Genomic DNA, 21366 nt, shown 5'->3' with positions numbered 1-21366 from the left:
TGTGCCTAATTACAGGTGAATAGTATACTAGTTTCTTTATTATGCTTTTTACACGTACCCACAGAAGAAGGACCATGTTCTATACCAAGCAAGAGCATTCAGTGAAAATTCAGACTTTATACATTTTGCACGAGTACACTATCCACCTGCAATTAGGCACAACGTGATTTGTACGTTGCTCTCTACTTATGTATACTTGATTAATATCCAACCTTTTGGCCAACAGTGTACTCAATATACGAAGAAACTATAACCAGGTCCAGACAGTCAGTGTCAGGTGTAACTCAATATACAGCAATTATTAAAATGACATTGTATCAAATAACCACAACCTTTAATATCGTTCGAGCTTGCATATTTATTGACCAAATTCTACTAAAATAGTTCAAATACATTGGGTACGTGTAGTGCATCATTAGAGATCACATTAATTACAAAAGCTTGCCTTTTTATCGATACACAACTGCGACCATACATAAATGCCACAACTGCTTAATATTGATTAATTGCTCTACTATTTACAGCTCAGCTCATATATTCTAATTGTACAACATGACACTAAAAAAAAATAAACAAAAAAAAAATAAAAAAGGTAAATGGAAAAAAAAATAGAAAACTGTTAAAGCATGCACTTTTATATAACAGTCAAAAGCAAGAAAACAGTTCAGTAGATTATCTGGACTGCGAAGGAAGAGCAAAAGACAGATTCATAGGGAAAAAGAAATTAAGGTGGGCTTCCAGATTATGTCTAACACAACAACATTCCATGAGAAGGTTACCGAATTGTTTTGTCACGGGGAGCAAGAACAAAAGTGTAAGATTTTGAAATGATTTTGTAATGTTTTTTTTTTTTTTTCTCATCTTTAAAAATTAAAATATATAATTTTAATATTACTAGCTGCCTCACTCTTAAAAGTAATCGCTTTCGCAAACCACAGGACATTCAGAAACCTGCCCCTCTCTTTATTTAAAAGTGTGCCATCTAAACAAAAATTGAAAAAAAATAATTAAAACAGAAAAATTGAAAAAAATATTTCAACGAGGTTACTAAACATTTATTGCTTTTTTTTTTCCTCTCTCATGTAAAAATGGGTCGTAGATAAAATATTTAGGCAAATTACAGTTTTGTGATTGCTCCCATTACAACGGTTACTTGTTGGTGAATCCACCCGGAATTTAAAGAATAATTTAAAAAAAATACTTTTTCTCACTTGCTCTGTTAGCAGTTATTTATCCTAAAAGACGGAATTAAAAAAGCTACAACAAAGACGAAAAGTCAGTCCCAGCTAAAGAACGACAATCAGAAGAATACCCAATACCTTTCTCAGAACATGAAAATAAAACAAAATAAAAAATAACTCCCATCAGAGCTACCTTGCCAAGGGGCAATGTTTAAAAATCCCAAAATAGCACCATTCATCAGTGTCTCATGTCCCGTGGCAGCTTCTCTGTCACCACAAGGAAACAATGTGTTTCAAACAACTATTTCTATACATTAAAAGTGTACATGAATAAAATATAGAGATATACAGACAATGGATGAAAAAAAATTAAAACTAAGTTATGCTACATCTAAGTGAAAATAATATATAACAGGGGGACTCTTAGCCTCTGCGAGGATACTGTATTTCTAGATAAACGAAGTCTAAGTATTTTTTTTTTTAACTGTATTGTGTGAGTTATGGAAGAAATTGCTGTGGTAGATACAGACTACAAGGCCCACCTGTGCTTGGTGTATTTGTGGATTTCACAGTGTGAAACTATTTCCTTTACCAGGTCTGTTACAACTGATTTATGGTACGTTTTGTCCATCATAATTCTTAGTCTATAGCAAGGCTCAGAGTCCCGTAGATTCTTACACTTGATGATTTACAGAGGAACAACATTTCCCAATATATGACATCATGACCGTTTCAAGAACCAGAAACCAAATGCACTACACATGGAAGATATATGATTTAAAAAAAAGGAAGAGGTAATTTAAATTTATGTAAAATGATGTTTGCAGCCATTTCCTGGAGTCAGGGACGATCCAGCCTCACTGTTCTACTTGTGATTGACTTCTGCAGAAAGTGGAATATATCCCTGAAAGAATAAAAAAAAGTCAAACATTATTAAATCACACGTCCACTAACAAAGTCGTCACTAAATAAAGCATAAAATCACAAGAAAATGAAAATGCAATCATCGGAAAGCAAGAAGGGATAGCCCAAATAAATGTACAATGGAAAAAAAGATTCCCCAACATAAAATATCATTAGGGGGATATTTCCAGTATCAGAAAAAAAAAACCAAAGACTGCGTTTGTTACTTGCAACACGTCGAGGTCCCGATGCTTAAAGGAAAACTGTCATAATTGTAATATTATTTAAGATAAACGATTACATGTATTAGAGCCTCAGTGTGTATTATTTTTGTGATGAATAACATGAAGCTTATCTTTTTTGACCAAAAAAGACCATTCAGAGCTCAAGACCTAGTTGTGGTCAGAAATACCCCCCCCCAAAAAATACACTCTGAAACAGTATTAAACCCTCCAGTTGTACAGTTGTACATGCTCTGAACAGATACCAAAGAGTGCTACACAGCAGGGATAAGTCATAAGATTCAATGAAAAGATTCATTCATTTATAGGTATTCATAACTAAAGAATACACAATGAGGCTATATTACATGTGACATTTTATTTTCAGTGATAAAAGAAAGTCATAGCTTAAAACAAAATGAGACATTGGGGAAGGAAAACACATTAATAAAAAAGCAAAATAATATAACGTAGAAAATACACTACCACGAATATTAAATTCACGCAATGTACCGTATGTAAATTGTTATACACACTGCCACATGTATTATACTATGTCGAGGTATGTAATATAATATGTATTACATTCTGAAATGCAAGTCCTTTTATACTCCGTCACTGATTATAATCAGTGAATATATGTAAACCTTTATATAAAAACGGTCACATATGTTACATTCTGTCAAGGTATGTAAACCATTATACACTGTGTCACAGGTTATATAAAAGAAGATATATACCATTTTTACAGATTTTTTTCCAAAGTGTTGTATTGTGAAAATTAAGAAAGGTATTGTGTGTTTGTTTATGTTGCAAGGTGATGGTTTTAACATTCCATTTTGTACAGGGCTCGGTCTGGTTGCTGGCCAGGAATTGCGCAATTGATTTTTGTTCGATTTGAATAAAGAGTACGCTGTCCTCACTTGCCCTGGAAATGACTCAATAAAAGACAGGATCCTTAAGTGAACCGCTTACCAAACAAACATTGGCCCATTAAACACAAAAGGAGATTAATATACCCCACATGTAAATACAAATAACATCACAGTCCTATCCATTTACCTAGCATAACGGTACATGCAATGGCATATTGTTTTCATAGTTATCTACTATCCAACTTAATGGTACTCAGTGCATCAATGTCTGATGCGCTAGGATTGAAAAGAAAGCTCCAGGCACCATAATCACTAAATGCGCTCTTGAGCTAGGCCAAGCATTGTATTGAAAAGTAGTTATGGTAGGGTGTGGAACTGCACTCTATCCCTTTAAGCAGTATGTAGCTGGGTGCAACTCAGACAGTCTCATTACCAGAGACCAAAATGCTGAATAACAAAATAGAATGAAAGTTGAGGCACTCCAAGGTACAAATCAGGCAATTTTATTGAACCCACTCCATCGCAACGTTTCGACCTACACGGTCTTTGTCAAGCATTGTATTGAAAGCACATTGGCTGAACTAATCCCTGCACCAGCTCTCTATCTTTTGGATCCCAGGTAAAACGGTTTGACCACTTACATCAGAGGGGCACTACAGCATGCTCCAGTGGTTATGGTGCTTGAAGTATTCCTTTAAAGCTACATCTCTAAAGCTACAGCCCCATGCACTCGGCCACTTCATTAGCAAATTTATTTTTTTGTTTGGTATATGCAGAGTGACTTTACCAAACTTCTAATGCTTCATGTTTCATCGAAAAGTTTTTATAAGCTGAAATTTGAAGCAGGCCAATATTTATTTTATTTGGGACTTTTTAAATCAACAGAGCTGTCTCCGCTATTGATGTGCTGGGATGTGGCAGGAAGCATAACATCGACACATTGAACAGTAATTTGTGGAACTTGCATTGGCATGAATACCAGGCTTAGAAACAAATTCTCCTATTGAGCTGCCAGGAAGATTTTTACCAACTCAGCTAATTTGCCCAGCATTTTAGAAGACAGTAATCAACTTGTCATACCTCCTAACATTTCAAATGGACAAAGAGGGACACGTTAGTTTAGGCGTGTTGTTGTCTGTGTGGCCAGGGGAGGGGCTGTTCTGCGTAATTGTATTTGACTACAACAATTTATGCAACAAAAAATTAGAATGAACATAAAATTCCAACATTGTGTTAGGCGTTTTGCTAGCATATACATAGATTAGGAGAAAAAGCTATTTAAAAATAGGCTTTTCTCCCACCTGTCAGTCATTGACTCAGTGAGGCATTGACTGACAAGGGAGAGTAGAAAAGACCTCCCACAGGAAGTCCCAGTGCTCTCCTTCCATAGCAACCACAATGCATGCGCTGAGGTTGCTATGGAAACTCCCTAGCCTAAAATACGGACTGTCCCTCCTAAATAGGGACACTTGGGAGGTATTAACACTACACAAATCGCAGTTTAGTTAATGGCTGCTTTGACTGCTGGCACACAGAGCAATCCGAGTAAAGTTCCCAAAGCATTTTTTTGGACAGCTCCTCTCAGCTGTGAACGTGTTCAGGGATTTGACAGGGAGCCACATGATTAAATGAAATTGGATTTCTTAACCATTAGGAATTTTCAGTAAAACATAAAAATAGTCATGAGATTTGTGAAAAACAAAAAATGTTGCACTAAAGTGTTTAAAATCTTGATTAGTGTACAGTTTTTTTAAATATGATATTTACTTATGCCCTATATTTAAGAAATGTTTGTTTGTGGGGTGTGAAATATAAATAACATTAAACTGTGTCGGGATTGAATTCCTACACTGGGTGGATAAAATGACAACGACCACAGGGTGTTGGCGACTTAAAACAACAAACAAACAAAACTTTTTTTTCTTCTTAAATCTTCAAATACAAAAATAAAACAGACTGTTAGAAGCATTTCACACACAGTTTAGCAAGTTTTTTTTTTTTTTTTTTCTGAGCAATGTATTACATCTATTGGGGTTTGTTGCTTTTTTTTGTACCCCAACAGTCGTTTCTAAATGTACTTTTTTTTTTCTATGACGTCCCAATCATCTGCTAGAAAAGTTTATGTTTTACTTTTTTTTTTTTTCTGTAACTCTAAATGGGGTGTTTTTTTCTGAAAATGACTTTCATTTTTTCCCCAAAGATGGCAGAGTTTTGGGATATACTATTTATACTATTTTTAGACCGATTTAATAAATATGAAGAGATTTTGATAAATGTCCCCAAAGCGTCTCTCTGTTAGACATCACAAGGCAGTTCTGTGTACCCACCGGAATTTACCTAGGAATTGTAAAAAAGTGTAATAGAAATATAAATTGTTAACAAAAGGCATGTGTTGTATTTAAAGCGCTATATGATGACACAAAGAAAATTCCTGATGATAAAGCCACTATACATTAGGGAGGTAAACCCACATGATTATCGCCTAAAACTAGTGAGAAATGTAAATTCCCTGTTATTTGCTTTTAACAACATACAATAACACAGGCTGGTTAACAAAACCGCTCAGACCGCTAATGGAAAGAAAATGAAACATTCTGCTTTGTTTAGTCATTTTTTGAATTACTTATTTGCCAGATTATCGGCCAAAATAATTGGAAGCCAAAATGAGTCATCTTCTAACCAGACTCTAGGAAAAAAAAAACGTTAAACTAAACGAATTATTGGAACCTTGCTGAAATATAGTTTAGAAGCCCTGTTAAAGGGACACAGATGTCTAAATAATAAAGCAGTTAAACTCAAGAACCACATGGGATCATCTTCTCACAGCTGATCAGTATGTGGAGGTCAGCAGGAACTGTTCCACTGAGTCACGAAAATATTTTCCCAATGCATCCCCACTATTGTTCCAAGCTAACCTGGGCATCTGGCCATCATATGTACATGTAAACAAATGGTATCAAGTGAGTCACCAGCGAGACATAGAAATTATCTGCCTCGTCAGCTTAACATCTAGTCTACACCCAACAGCTAATGTTATCAATAAATTTTAAAAAATGGGAAATCCCAGGTTCCTCGCTAAACATGCAAATGACCAAAGAGAGACATTGTCTTCTAAACTTCATCCTAGAAGTGTTAAGTGTTCTCCGGGAACACAATGGACATGGCTTTAAGTCCTTAAGGACCAAACTTCTGGAATAAAAGGGAATCATGACATGTCACACATGTCATGTGTCCTTAAGGGGTTAAAAACAGGTTGTTGTTTTTTAAATCAAAGCATGAGCTATAATCCAAAAGGATAAGTCATTGTTCTATCTGCACTGTCTGATCATGGCTGGCCTCACCAGATACATGTTGGCTTCTACCTACACACTCTCAGAGAGACTTCAACTCCCAGACCAGAATCAGTTCCATGCTGACGAGACCCAAAATGTTTTTATGTGTGTGCATGTATGTGTGAAAATTACATGTTTAGGCTAAACAGTTTGTGAGCATCTCAGGGACAGGATACATTTCACAGTAATTAAAGGGACACTAACCATTTCATCAGGTAGTATAGTGCATGTAGAGTTTGCAATCCACCTTAACCATACGAATTTATAGCAGCAATGGGTGTCTGCGATAGGATGAGACTGGTCCGTTGAAGTTTTCGTCAACCTTTGCTACTCATCACAATTAATCTCTCCGAAATCTTACCGGGGACCCTTGGAACTGGAATCTAGTTTCAGTCCCTTTTAATGATTGATTCAATACAAAAATTAAAGGAATGCTCTAGACGCCATGCCCACCACAAGTAAATTGTTGCGACACTAACAGCTCCACCAAATCTTCGCAGGGTCCCTGTGTCATTTGGCCAACGTGGAATAAACCAGAAGGTGTAAAATGGTGCGCAATTTGGTTTAGCCAAACTGTCCTATGATCCAGTTTTCCCAGTACCCCAGTGCATTGTAGGAGCACACAATGCTCCCAAATAGGGATGAAATTCATAAAGGAACGTCCGTTTTAGGCATGTTTGAGAAGAAGACCAAACCACAGGTGCCCAAGGTAAATTTAAAATATTTGAAAATGGTTTGACTACTAACCATTGGATGGTGAATGTGACTCCTGGCACCATAAGCGATATAACACTCTGTAATGCTTATGGGGTCTGGACCAGGAGTCTCAAAGAATTCTGTAAATGGAACAGATAGCCAGATAATCCCAGATAATCATGGGAGTTGCTCTGCAAAATCTGTAGGGACAGAAATTGTGATCCCTGGCCTAGACTGGCTTCTTCCGTAACCCTTTCACTAGCAAGCAATTTGTGTCTGAAAAAATATTTACAAAACATTGTACAGACTGCTATTAGCCAAACAGAAAAAAATAGTCGGTATAGTGTCCTTTAGTGTGTAATATTTTACTCAAGACCTACTATATTAGTATAAAAAGGTATATATATTACAATGGATGTGACAAATATAGATAAATGAAAAAGGACCCAAGTACAACTTGCTGGAAATAGTGACTGCATGTAAAAAGAATGTCTGCATTTCAGAACAATGCACACATACAGTTAAAAGATATATTGAAAAAAATGAAGAAGGTATTTAAAGGATTTATAGTAATCTCCGTCCGAGAGCTACCATTCTCTCGTCTCCGCTCCCTGACTGTAGTAATCGTATGATCTTTCAAGTTTCCGTCACTGTTTGGAAGGAGGGGGAAAGCAGTCATTTTCAGGACTTGTGCAGAGATTCCAATTATATAATATGTTCCTGGCACCCATTAAACTTGGCAATCATTAATGGACTATAAATAAAAGTTAAAATACATACACTAATGTGTCAGAAATAGTTTGGGATCTGAGACTTTAGAGCAACTTTAAGAGCAATTCATATGAATTCATAAGAGTTTATCTGGATAATTTTGTAGGTGGTTATACACACACACACACCTCTGGAACAATAACATACCTCTGGATATCTCCCATCTTTCAACTTGGTTTCGAATGGATCCCGGTTGCAGCAGATTGTTAAACTTGGTCTGTAGTCCTAAACAGAGAAACAATTCAGAAAATAATGTCCAATGTGAAAGGCCATTGGAAACACTAGTTTATTACCTTTTTTAATTACATAATTTCTCAGAGTGTGCAACAGCGTGTGGTCGCACTATCACCATGAATGAAGATAAACAGTCGGACAGGTTCAAGAGACAGTAAAGTTTTGAGACAAGCAAGTCCTTTACAGAGACACAAAGGAAGCCTGTGAGGCCTACATTTCATTCATCCAATGTGTTAGCAGCATGCCTGTCTTAGTTTTCAAGTAAAATCAATGGTTCAAAAGCTGGGCTTTAGCTTTGAGGAAGTAGCTGCAGATGTTACTTTCTTTTTATATAATTGCAGACGCTATTATTATTGTTGGTTTCTTCTGCAGCAAAAGTTGCTCTATTGTATGTTCTCTCTCTCTGGGCATCTGCTGTCTTATTGTAAACTTAAAGGGACATTCTAAGCACCATAACATTGGCTAGAGGAGGATGAGGGGGGGGGATTGCCCCCTGTTGGCCTCCCCTCCAGAGCAGATTACTAAACTGGGCAGAGAAAGCACCTACCTACACACAGGGCAGGTGCATACTCTGCCCAAATCTCTTGGAGTCCAGTCTGGAGGGGTAGAGGGGACTCTACCTGGAGGGTTAGTGGTGGGGAGAGAGGCAGGGAGCCCTTTACTTACTGTGCTCTTCCTGCCAGTTCCCTTGCGCACCCTGCAGTGAGCCAGCAGTCAGGATATGACATCATCTCATAATTGGCATCATTAGACAGTGCACATCGGAGCTGTGCACTGTGATCTCTGCGCCAACCACTGACCAGTAGGGAGGGGTTCCTCTAGAGTCCCCCCAGGGAAAGGAAAGGACGCGGCGTCGATCTCTTAATAAATAATGTGTGTGTGCATGATTGCATGTGAATGTCTGTAATTGTGTGTGTGTGTGTGTGTGTGTGTGTGTGTGTGTGTGTGTATATATATGTGTGTGTGTTTAGTAGATAGCACACTAATTTAATACCCCAATTGGTACCGTCCTGTGGGATTTCCATATTTATGAATAATAAATTAGGTCTCTGTTTAGCAGATGGCTCCCTTATTTGTTGTCCTTAAACACGGCAATCCCACATTAAAATACCAAATATGAGAGTTATCTGCTAAACAGCTAAATTAGTTTTCAAAATGTGAAACCCCCTCGGGAGGAGTTGGGGGTTAGTGGGATGGGCGTCTTTCTGGGCAGTGTCACCTCTAGTCTCATTGTGGGCCCTTTCGTATTGTCCTGTTTTTATTATTTTTTTTGTTTTGGTTAAGTCTTTCTTTATTGTAGACTGGTGTTGAATTTACATTTGATATTGTACCAGATAGCATGTTGTCTATGTCGGAAATTAAGTAATGCAAGCATTGAGATTTGAATATGTAAGATCTTTTGCGATACAACTTGCTTGATAAGTTAAACCTGTTCTATCACGGACGTAGATAGACAAAACGCAATGAAAAAGAAAACATGGTACACATGGTGCATCTATTGTGACTGATGGTTGTATTTTAAAGTATGCCTATCTACAAAGAAATAGTTTATAATAACTAGACACCATGTTGCATCCCGTTTATTTCTACTACAATAAAGGCCACCGATTAAATTACAAACTGCAGTAGAATCATAAAAACAGTTTGACCGAAGAATGGAGGCCCTCACATGCTCAGTAACTACAGCAAGCTTTTGCGTGATGGTGCTTGCGGTATCCCTTTAAGCATGTGTTCTTTTTATTTTTTGTTGTTACATCCTGAATGATGCAAGGGTTTTCGAATGCAGGATATATTTTAATATTAATTTATTAGGTAACTTTACTGGCGTAAGCAGTTAGATTGTGCCATTTTTTTATTCTTGAAATAATAGACAGGCGCAATACCTACAGCCGTGATATTTTCTTTATCACATCTTTTACTGGCATCAGACTCTGAGATGTAGGGGTGGAACTACCGGGACCCAGGCGGTTTGGGGGCCCTTCAAGCAGTGCGCACAGAATGTGATGTCATCATATCCTAGCCACATTCGGAATAATAAAAAGAGGGGCAGAAAAGAGTGCTAAGAAAGGAAGGGGGAAGTGGCGGCTGTCGGGTTCAGGTATGGTCTCATGAGATGGGATCTATTGAGACTCCATAGAACTCAGTGTTGCTATTTGAGGAAGAGTACAGCAGTGACAAATGAAGCACCATGTGCCGAAGCAGATGTCCAGGCACAATATAGCAGTAGCCACTAGGGACAGCTTCAGGTAAATAAACCTACCTTCCACTGCACCAGCGGCCACCGGACTCCAACTAAACAAGTCACAAAAATGACAGATCCACTTTAATGTGTGTCTTTATATGACATATCTGTCTAAATGCTTTGCTGGTCTGTTGTATCTGCGCATGTCTGTATGATATGTGTATCTGTACAACTATGAGAATATACTGTTGTCTTGTCTGTTTATCTGTGAATGTATACCTCTGTGTGGCTATGTGCAGTGTTTGGACGGGTCTCACTGTGTGTCTATGATTGCAGGCCCTTATCTGTGTGTTTTATGTGTTACTGAATCTCTGTGTGTGTGTTATGCGTTACCGAGTCTCTGTATGTGTGTAGGTCAGAAGGAGAGGGGAAAAAAAGTTTATGGGAATGTAAGCATGGCACAGTTCAAGCCTTAAATCGCTAGTAAAACATGGGGATATTAGTTGCGGAGAGAGGGGTCAATCGCAAGTAAACCAGAAGTTTAAGTTGAGGGAGAGATGGTTTGAAGTGCAGGGAAATTTTATGGTCTATATATATATACACACACACACACACGTCTATAGGTAGTAGATCTACCTCCCCAGAGGAATGAGAGCATTCAGGGAGAGGAGGTAATCAGCCTACCTCCCAAGCGGCAGATTGCAACCCAGGGAGAGGAGGTTGTCTGCCTCTCTCTCCAGCAGCAGATAACAATACAAAGGCAGGTTAAGCTACCGGGAAGGGTTAGCCTCCCACCCCAGTGGCGGACTGAAACACTGTGAAAGGAGGTGGAGGTAGCTAGAAGGCAGTCACTTCCCTCCCTAACACAACAGAGTTATGCAGTGGAACTTCTTCCAGGAGTCTTCAAGATTGGACAGACATTTGGGGGCTGTTTACCAGAATAACTTAGGCACAAACCGATTGGAGTTATGGTACCTGGTTAGTCTATCCTTGGGGGGAGAGATATGTGACGGTAGTCACCATCACGTGGAGCATAAGAGCATGTAAGTTCCTGGCTGACTCTTATCTTTAAGTCACCTTCTGCCCATTATAGGTGCAGCTTGCGTATTATTATTTGTTAAATGTTTTGTGGGCCTCCCTATCCTGTTGGTGCTCTATACCAGTGTTCCCCAACCCCCGGGCCGCGGACCGGTACCGGTCCGTGGATCAAACGGTACCGGGCCGCCCAGGGGTGTGGGGTGTGCGAGCCTGCCGGCTAATGCAGGGCTGGCATTGCCCAAGTGCCAGCCCTGCAATGTGCCTGCGGACCGGAGGGGAGATCAGAGATCTCCCTCCCCAGTCTGCAGGCACTGTGCTGACAGCCGGCAGGGGAGTGAGAGAGGACCCGGAAGCTCTTACCTGCAGCTCCTCCGGGTCCTCCTCTCGCGAGATTTGGAGCGTTGCCGCGGTAACCACGGCAACGCTCCAAATCTCGCGAGAGTGAACTCTAGCCCTGTAACTGGGCTAGAGTTCACCTCACCACCACCGGACCACCAGGGAATCCCCACCGGACCACCAGGGACTAAGAAATGTCCCCCTCCTCCCAGTAAAGGTAAGAAGGGAGGGGGGACATGAATATCTTAATTTTAATTAAATAAATTTTAAAAAAGCCTCCTTACCCCCCATACACACACTGCCCCATAAACACACTACACACACTGCCCCCACACACACACTACACACATTGCCCCATAAACACACTACACACACTGACCCACAAACACTGCCCCATACACACTACAAACACTGCCCCATACACACACTACACACATTGCCCCACAAACACTGCCCCCATGCACACACTACACCCACTGCCCCACAAACACTACACACATTGCCCCACAAACAATGCCCCATACACACTACACACATTGCCCCACAAACACTGCCCCATAAACACACCACACATTGCCCCACAAACACTGCCCCCATGCACACACTGCCCCACAAACACTGCCCCCATGCACACACTACACACACTGCCCCACAAACACTGCCCCTATGCACACACTACACACACTGCCCCACAAACACTACACACATTGCCCCACAAACACTGCCCCATACACACTACACACATTGCCCCACAAACACTGCCCCCATGCACACACTGCCCCACAAACACTGCCCCCATGCACACACTGCCCCACAAACACTGCCCCCATGCACACACTGCCCCACAAACACTGCCCCATACACACACTACACACACTGCCCCACAAACACTGTCCCCATACACACACTGCCCCACACACACACTACACACATTGCCCCATACACACACTACAAACACTGCCCCATACACAGACTGCACACACTGCCCCACAAACACTGCCCCATAAACACACTACACACATTGCCCCATACACACATTGCCCCATACACACACTGCCCCATACACACACTGCCCCATACACACACTACCCCATACACACACTACACACACTGCCCCATACACACACTACACACACTGCCCCACAAACACTGCCCCCATACACACACTGCCCCACAAACATTGCCCCCATACACACACTGCACACACTGCCCCACAAACATTTCCCCCATACACACACTACACACACTGCCCCACAAACACTGCCCCCCACACACACACTGCAACTCTCACACACACTGCCACCCTCACATACACACTGCACCGCTCACACACACATACACACAATTTTGAGTCTATGTCTTTATGTGACTGTGTTTGTGATTTTCTGACTATGTATGTGTCTGCGTGTTTTTTTTAATATATGTGACTGTTTGGTTTTTTTTTGTCTTATTAAATCAAAACAAGCGGGCCACGGAAAAATTATCAAACGTTTACCGGTCCGCGGCGATAAAAAGGTTGGGGAGCACTGCTCTATACCAACTAGGTCGATTTGGCTGTGTAGCCTGTGCAGCGCCACCTCTTGGTTGCAAGTCGAATAGCACAACTCTTTAATTTGCATATTTAGATAGATTTGCAGATTATAGTTTCTGCAGGCAGGGGACACATTTGTTAGTCATTGTCTTCCCATCCCTTTATACATATATTTTATTTGTTATTATTGGGAACTGTGTGTTCTGTTTGGATTGTTCGTGGATGCAAGTAACAGAGTTTTCGGACCTATTGGGTGGCGGCACTGGTCCTTGATTCCTGGGACGAGTTAAGAAAGAACTAGACCTGAGAGTCAAGAGTGTCTTTTATAAAAGGCAGTAGTTGGAGACAGTGTAGGCCGTGGTGTTGATACCTGCCTGGGAGAGGAACAGAAGAGACAAAGGCAGAGGGGCCGATATCTGCCTGGAAGTAGAGGGCTGCATCCTTGTTCGGTGGATGAGGTCCTCAGAGACCCCAGTCAAGCTTCGGCGACTGTGTCTGAAGTGCTCCAGAGTCCCCTGGTGGCAGCGAGGAAGCTGACTTGGCGGAAGTACTCAGCCGGGTAACGGGAGCTCCATCACCGATATATATTGAAATACATTTTAATGGAGTGGGACATGAGGGCAGACACAGTGGCTGTTGATCCATTCACTGACCTGAACACCACTACTCAGGTATGTAGGGATGGGGGGCATTGACCAGCCTCTTCATGAGCGAGCACAGAATTATTAACATCAATAACTAATGGGAAAATTACAGTGTGTTCTATATGACAGTAACAATTAAAAATCATTTGAGTTCCAATCAATGGTCAGTCCCCAAGGCAACCAAATGTATATCTATACTATGGGTTAATGTATCTGTCTCTAATCGTAATGTGCTAATATCAGTAAAATAAAGAGAACAGCTGCATGTTAACATGAATGAATGGCCAGTGGAAGTATAATCATTTTCTTATGAAGACACACGTCTGGTATTGGGGAGTAGAACATCTCTCATTGACCTGTTGTCTAAAAGATTACAAACTAATTCTACATTCCTAAAATGCCCACCAATATTTTAGATTGCCCAAGAGGAACACCAGAGTAAAATATGGCCATTTTGGATCAGAAACAGGGACTGTTCTTCCTAAAAAGGGACACTTGGGAGGTATGTATTTATGAAGAGAACATACATGCCTTGGCATTAATGAAACAATGTATCCAGAGTTCTAGAAATTTGAGGACAGCTATTGTCCCCTGTAGGGTGCCTGGGAATATTACAATTCAGAATCTGAAAGAGGAGGAGCTGTAGACTGCAAGCTGTCTGGAATTAATAGAAGAGGCTATTCACTGGGAGAAATTTGAGCGGTTTCAGAACCAACCAAGCCTGATGTTAGAATAAATTCTAATAATCACCTTTATTTCTTACCATTTTAATAATCTGCCAGCAGCCATGGGACTGCATGGTAGCCATCGGCACAAGTAGAACAGTCTGAAAAAAATAAAAAAAAATATGAAGATAATTACAAGCAAACTATATTTCTTAAAAATATAAATACATTAAAAGAAAATATAATCATCTACAGCTGAATTATTAAAATGCCACATTATGAGGTTAGCCAGTTGAATTCTATGCACAAAGTTTTATTACCCAGGCTACCGACTGGCACCTCTTTTAACCCTTTGAGTGTCAGAGGTGAGCCCAACACGTTGCAAATCAATGCATTCGGCACATTTTTGCCTCTTAAAGGGTTAAACACAGAACGAACAGGAGAGTGACATTATATTTGTATAGGTAATTCCCATGAAATGAAGCACTGGTAAGGATACATGCAAAGCAATGCCCACTCTACTGGCATCCGAAGTGTTAATACATAAATTTAAAACCAAGAGGAGGAAATTGTGTAAATATATATTTTTATTTAATTATTTTTTTAAAAAACACTCCTGGCAACTACTTAAGTCGATTATTAGCTGTCATCACAACTCTGAAGTGCACCTCCAGTGATTCACACAATGAGACACCAAGACAGTACAAAATAATGCCCACTCCACCCCCACAGCCATTGAGATTAGCCCACTCCAATACCCCACAGACAGAGACATCTGTAGAGCTGCAGGCAGCCCTGCTGGACCATAGACCCATTTTCACTCCATTTTTGACACTGGGATATTTTTGGAAATGTCAGGGTATATTACATAACCTTTCTAGAGATGGACCATCTGTGCCAAGAAAGGCAACCTAATTTATTGAGCCAACTTTTCACCATGGAACCCACATGAAACAATGACACCCATCAAACATGGACAAGGTGTGAATGTGGCATAATCTGTATTAACCCAGGGACAACTGACAGCAGCCATACATTAACTGGATTCACAAAGCATTTTACAATGTTAGTCATGAAAACTGGCTCACTGTAAATTCAGAATTTGATATAAAATTAGAAGTTCACCCTTCATTGTAAATATTTAGCTAAATTAATGTCTGACTGAGCATTCCTAACAGCAGGACTTATATTTAAAATAATCTATTTTCAAAATAAAATATCTAATTAGTAATATTAAACAAATTTAAGCAACACATCTATGAATATCTATAAATATATATGCAAATGGCTATGTAAATGCAAATTATGTACATATATTTACATATAAATAGCAACACACACACACACACACACACATTATATATATATATATATAAACACATACTATATTATCTTTTTAAAAGAATCCTCATAGATCTATGGATATATTGCAGACATTATCAATACATATTTACACAATTAGAAATATAAAAAAACCCATAACAGTATTCTGCAAATATGATCAGGTACATCTGCATGTAGATACATTTTTAGATGTATACAAAATGAATAAAATGATTAAATTAAAAAATATGAAATATTGCAGAACCCCCCCTTCGGAAAGCAATATATGTGAGCAGTGTAGGCTGGTGGGTCTGTGGAATGATGTCATACTATTCTGCAACTTGTATCAAGCCAAGCCAAGCCATTTTCCTGTCCGCATGCAATGCAGCAGAGTCCAGCCTGAGGGACATATTGGGGGGGAAACCAGGACAAAAGGCAAAGTGTTCAGGGGAGGAAGGGGCTTGATTTATACTTACAGGCAGTAGCCCTGCTCTCTGCTCCTCCACTCTCTCGGTCCTTTAGTTCTACATAGTTAGCAGAAGGGTGGCTTTGAGGGGGGCATTCTGTGCAAAGGGTTCTTCTCCTGGAGAGAAGTGACTGGACTTCTAGGAAGAGGTGCAGCCCCTAAAAGAAGGGTGTAAGAAAGTATGTGTGCCCTCCCCTCTGTCCAAGGCAGGGCTGTGCCTGTGATGTAGATTCTGAATCAATGAGCTAATTTCTCATGGACTCTGGCTCCTTTCCCAGAGCCTTCTCCTTGTGTTGCTGCAGAGCCAGACTGCTTAGTCTGCAATAATCTGCAACTCAAAGTACCCCCAGTGTCTGGGAGCCAGAGCCTCCCAGCCAATCCCAGGCATGGCCACGTCCTGCAGCTCCTCCCTGCCTTTCTAGGGGTGCAGCCTCCCCCCCCCCTCTCATGCACTGCCTCCTGATTGCTGCTGGTGGGGTGCAGCAGGAGCCCCCCAGCAATGCATAGCCCAGTCCTGGCATGATCTCTGCTGCTTCCATTCTGCAGGCGCAGCCCAGCCTCCCCAGCTCTGCACATTCAGGGATTGGACCCCAGAGCTATCAATTAACATGGAGGCTGCACACCATGGCCCCCTCCCCCTCTCTGCCTTGTACTGACACAGAGAGAGCAGATTGGCTGAGCTTTGCCAGCCATGAACCTAGTCCAAGATACTGCACAGAAGTGGCTGGTAGCCAGGGGAGGGGGGGCATACAGTAATCAGACCTGCAACAGAGGTCGTTTAAGGCAATGAGGACAGAGACAGCGCTAGACGAGCTCCTTTTTTGTGCATGTCTGAAACTGGGAGAGAAAATGCTGCAAATGTCTCCTGTCATCTCTCTGTCTGTCAGAGACCCTATGGAATGGGAGCATCATTGTAACAATGCATTGCATCATGGCTGCTCTGAAAGGGTTAATAATGATAGCAGTGGGGCTGTAACCGTTTACTGCCCAGTGCAGCAATGCAGAGCTCAAAGGGTTAATAATGATAGCAGGGGGACTGTAACCGTTTAGTGCCCAGTGCAGCAATGCAGAGCTCAAAGGGTTAATAATGATAGCAGGGGATCTGTAACCGTTTAATACCCAGTGCAGCAATGCAGAGCTCAAAGGGTTAATAATGATAGCAGGGGGACTGTAACCGTTTAATACCCAGTGCAGCAATGCAGAGCTCAAAGGGTTAATAATGATAGCAGGGGGACTGTAACCGTTTAATACCCAGTGCAGCAATGCAGAACTCAAAGGGTTAATAATGATAGCAGGGGGACTGTAACCGTTTAATACCCAGTGCAACAATGCAGAGCTCAAAGGGTTAATAATGATAGCAGGGGGACTGTAACCGTTTAATGCCCAGTGCAGCAATGCAGAGCTCAAAGGGTTAATAATGATAGCAGGGGGACTGTAACCGTTTAATGCCCAGTGCAGCAATGTAGAGCTCAAATGGTTAATAATGATAGCAGGGGGACTGTAACCGTTTAATGCCCAGGGCAGCAATGCAGAGCTCAAAGAGTTAACAATGATAGCAGGGGGACTGTAACCGTTTAGTGCCCAGTGCAGCAATGCAGAGCTCAAAGGGTTAATAATGATAGCAGGGGATCTGTAACCGTTTAATACCCAGTGCAGCAATGCAGAGCTCAAAGGGTTAATAATGATAGCAGGGGGACTGTAACCGTTTAATACCCAGTGCAGCAATGCAGAGCTCAAAGGGTTAATAATGATAGCAGGGGATCTGTAACCGTTTAATGCCCAGTGTAGCAATGCAGAGCTCAAAGGGGTTATAATGACAGCAGGGGGACTGTAACCGTGTAATGCCCAGTGCAGCAATGCAGAGCTCAAAGGGTTAATAATGATAGCAGGGGAACTGTAACCGTTTAATGCCCAGTGCAGCAATGCAGAGTTCAAAGGGTTAATAATGATAGCAGGGGATCTGTAACCGTTTAATGCCCAGTGCAGCAATGCAGAGCTCAAAGGGTTAATAATGATAGCAGGGAGACTGTAACCGTTTAATGCCCAGTGCAGCAATGCAGAGCTCAAAGGGTTAATAATGATAGCAGGGGGACTGTAACCGTTTAATGCCCAGTGCAGCAATGCAGAGCTCAAAGGGTTAATAATGATAGCAGGGGGACTGTAACCGTTTAATGTCCAGTGCAGCAATGCAGAGCTCAAATGGTTAATAATGATAGCAGGGGGACTGTAACCGTTTAATGCCCAGTGCAGCAATGTAGAGCTCAAAGAGTTAATAGTGATAGCAGGGGGACTGTAACCGTTTAATGCCCAGTGCAGCAATGCAGAGCTCAAATGGTTAATAATGATAGCAGGGGATCTGTAACCGTTTAATGCCCAGTGCAGCAATGCAGAGCTCAAAGGGCTAATAATGATAGCAGGGGGGCTGTAACCGTTTAATGCCCAGTGCAGCAATGCAGAGCTCAAAGGGTTAATAATTATAGCAGGGGATCTGTAACCGTTTAATGCCCAGTGCAGAAATGCAGAGCTCAAAGGGTTAATAATGATAGCAGGGGGACTGTAACCGTTTAGTGCCCAGTGCAGCAATGCAGAGCTCAAATGGTTAATAATGATAGCAGGGGATCTGTAACCGTTTAATGCCCAGTGCAGCAATGCAGAGCTCAAAGGGTTAATAATGATAGCAGGGGGACTGTAACCTTTTAATGCCCAGTGTAGCAATGCAGAGCTCAAAGGGTTAATAATGATAGCAGGGGGACTGTAACCTTTTAATGCCCAGTGCAGCAATGCAGAGCTCAAAGGGTTAATAATGATAGCAGGGGACTGTAACCGTTTAATGCCCAGTGCAGCAATGCAGAGCTCAAATGGTTAATAATGATAGCAGGGGGACTGTAACCGTTTAATGCCCAGTGCAGCAATGCAGAGCTCAAATGGTTAATAATGATAGCAGGGGGACTGTAACCGTTTAATGCCCAGTGCAGCAATGCAGAGCTCAAAGGGTTAATAATGATAGCAGGGGATCTGTAACCGTTTAATGCCCAGTGCAGCAATGCAGAGCTCAAATGGTTAATAATGATAGCAGGGGGACTGTAACCTTTTAATGCCCAGTGCAGCAATGCAGAGCTCAAAGGGTTAATAATGATAGCAGGGGGACTGTAACCTTTTAATGCCCAGTGCAGCAATGCAGAGCTCAAAGGGTTAATAATGATAGCAGGGGACTGTAACCGTTTAATGCCCAGTGCAGCAATGCAGAGCTCAAAGGGTTAATAATGATAGCAGGGGGACTGTAACCGTTTAATGCCCAGTGCAGCAATGCAGAGCTCAAATGGTTAATAATGATAGCAGGGGGACTGTAACCGTTTAATGCCCAGTGCAGCAATGCAGAGCTCAAAGGGTTAATAATGATAACAGGGGGACTGTAACCTTTTAATGCCCAGTGCAGCAATGCAGAGCTCAAAGGGTTAATAATGATAGCAGGGGGACTGTAACCGTTTAAATGCCGAGTGCAGCAATGCAGAACTCAAATGGTTAATAATGATAGCAGGGGGACTGTAACCGTTTAATGCCCAGTGCAGCAATGTAGAGCTCAAAGAGTTAATAGTGATAGCAGGGGGACTGTAACCGTTTAATGCCCAGTGCAGCAATGCAGAGCTCAAATGGTTAATAATGATAGCAGGGGATCTGTAACCGTTTAATGCCCAGTGCAGCAATGCAGAGCTCAAAGGGCTAATAATGATAGCAGGGGGGCTGTAACCGTTTAATGCCCAGTGCAGCAATGCAGAGCTCAAAGGGTTAATAATTATAGCAGGGGATCTGTAACCGTTTAATGCCCAGTGCAGAAATGCAGAGCTCAAAGGGTTAATAATGATAGCAGGGGGACTGTAACCGTTTAATGCCCAGTGCAGCAATGCAGAGCTCAAATGGTTAATAATGATAGCAGGGGATCTGTAACCGTTTAATGCCCAGTGCAGCAATGCAGAGCTCAAAGGGTTAATAATGATAGCAGGGGGACTGTAACCTTTTAATGCCCAGTGTAGCAATGCAGAGCTCAAAGGGTTAATAATGATAGCAGGGGGACTGTAACCTTTTAATGCCCAGTGCAGCAATGCAGAGCTCAAAGGGTTAATAATGATAGCAGGGGACTGTAACCGTTTAATGCCCAGTGCAGCAATGCAGAGCTCAAATGGTTAATAATGATAGCAGGGGGACTGTAACCGTTTAATGCCCAGTGCAGCAATGCAGAGCTCAAATGGTTAATAATGATAGCAGGGGGACTGTAACCGTTTAATGCCCAGTGCAGCAATGCAGAGCTCAAAGGGTTAATAATGATAGCAGGGGATCTGTAACCGTTTAATGCCCAGTGCAGCAATGCAGAGCTCAAATGGTTAATAATGATAGCAGGGGGACTGTAACCTTTTAATGCCCAGTGCAGCAATGCAGAGCTCAAAGGGTTAATAATGATAGCAGGGGGACTGTAACCTTTTAATGCCCAGTGCAGCAATGCAGAGCTCAAAGGGTTAATAATGATAGCAGGGGACTGTAACCGTTTAATGCCCAGTGCAGCAATGCAGAGCTCAAAGGGTTAATAATGATAGCAGGGGGACTGTAACCGTTTAATGCCCAGTGCAGCAATGCAGAGCTCAAATGGTTAATAATGATAGCAGGGGGACTGTAACCGTTTAATGCCCAGTGCAGCAATGCAGAGCTCAAAGGGTTAATAATGATAACAGGGGGACTGTAACCTTTTAATGCCCAGTGCAGCAATGCAGAGCTCAAAGGGTTAATAATGATAGCAGGGGGACTGTAACCGTTTAAATGCCGAGTGCAGCAATGCAGAACTCAAATGGTTAATAATGATAGCAGGGGGACTGTAACCGTTTAATGCCCAGTGCAGCAATGTAGAGCTCAAAGAGTTAATAGTGATAGCAGGGGGACTGTAACCGTTTAATGCCCAGTGCAGCAATGCAGAGCTCA

The 21366-nt window shown here is 41.6% G+C and overlaps 1 long non-coding RNA gene across 1 annotated transcript; it reads right to left on the bottom strand.

The window, feature by feature from the left end:
• Positions 1-333: 333 nt before the first annotated feature.
• Positions 334-16731, bottom strand: LOC134610605 (uncharacterized). Its single transcript, XR_010090862.1, has 4 exons — positions 16409-16731; positions 14708-14770; positions 8127-8204; positions 334-2085 (listed from the first exon to the last, which is right to left on the bottom strand). It is a non-coding gene; the product is annotated as an uncharacterized LOC134610605 (long non-coding RNA).
• Between the last annotated feature and the right edge of the window lie 4635 nt (positions 16732-21366).

This window comes from Pelobates fuscus, chromosome 5 (assembly GCF_036172605.1).
Source record: "Pelobates fuscus isolate aPelFus1 chromosome 5, aPelFus1.pri, whole genome shotgun sequence".
NCBI lineage: Eukaryota > Metazoa > Chordata > Amphibia > Anura > Pelobatidae > Pelobates > Pelobates fuscus.
Note: the sequence above shows the minus strand (reverse complement) of the source record. Positions and strands in the feature narration are given on the sequence as shown.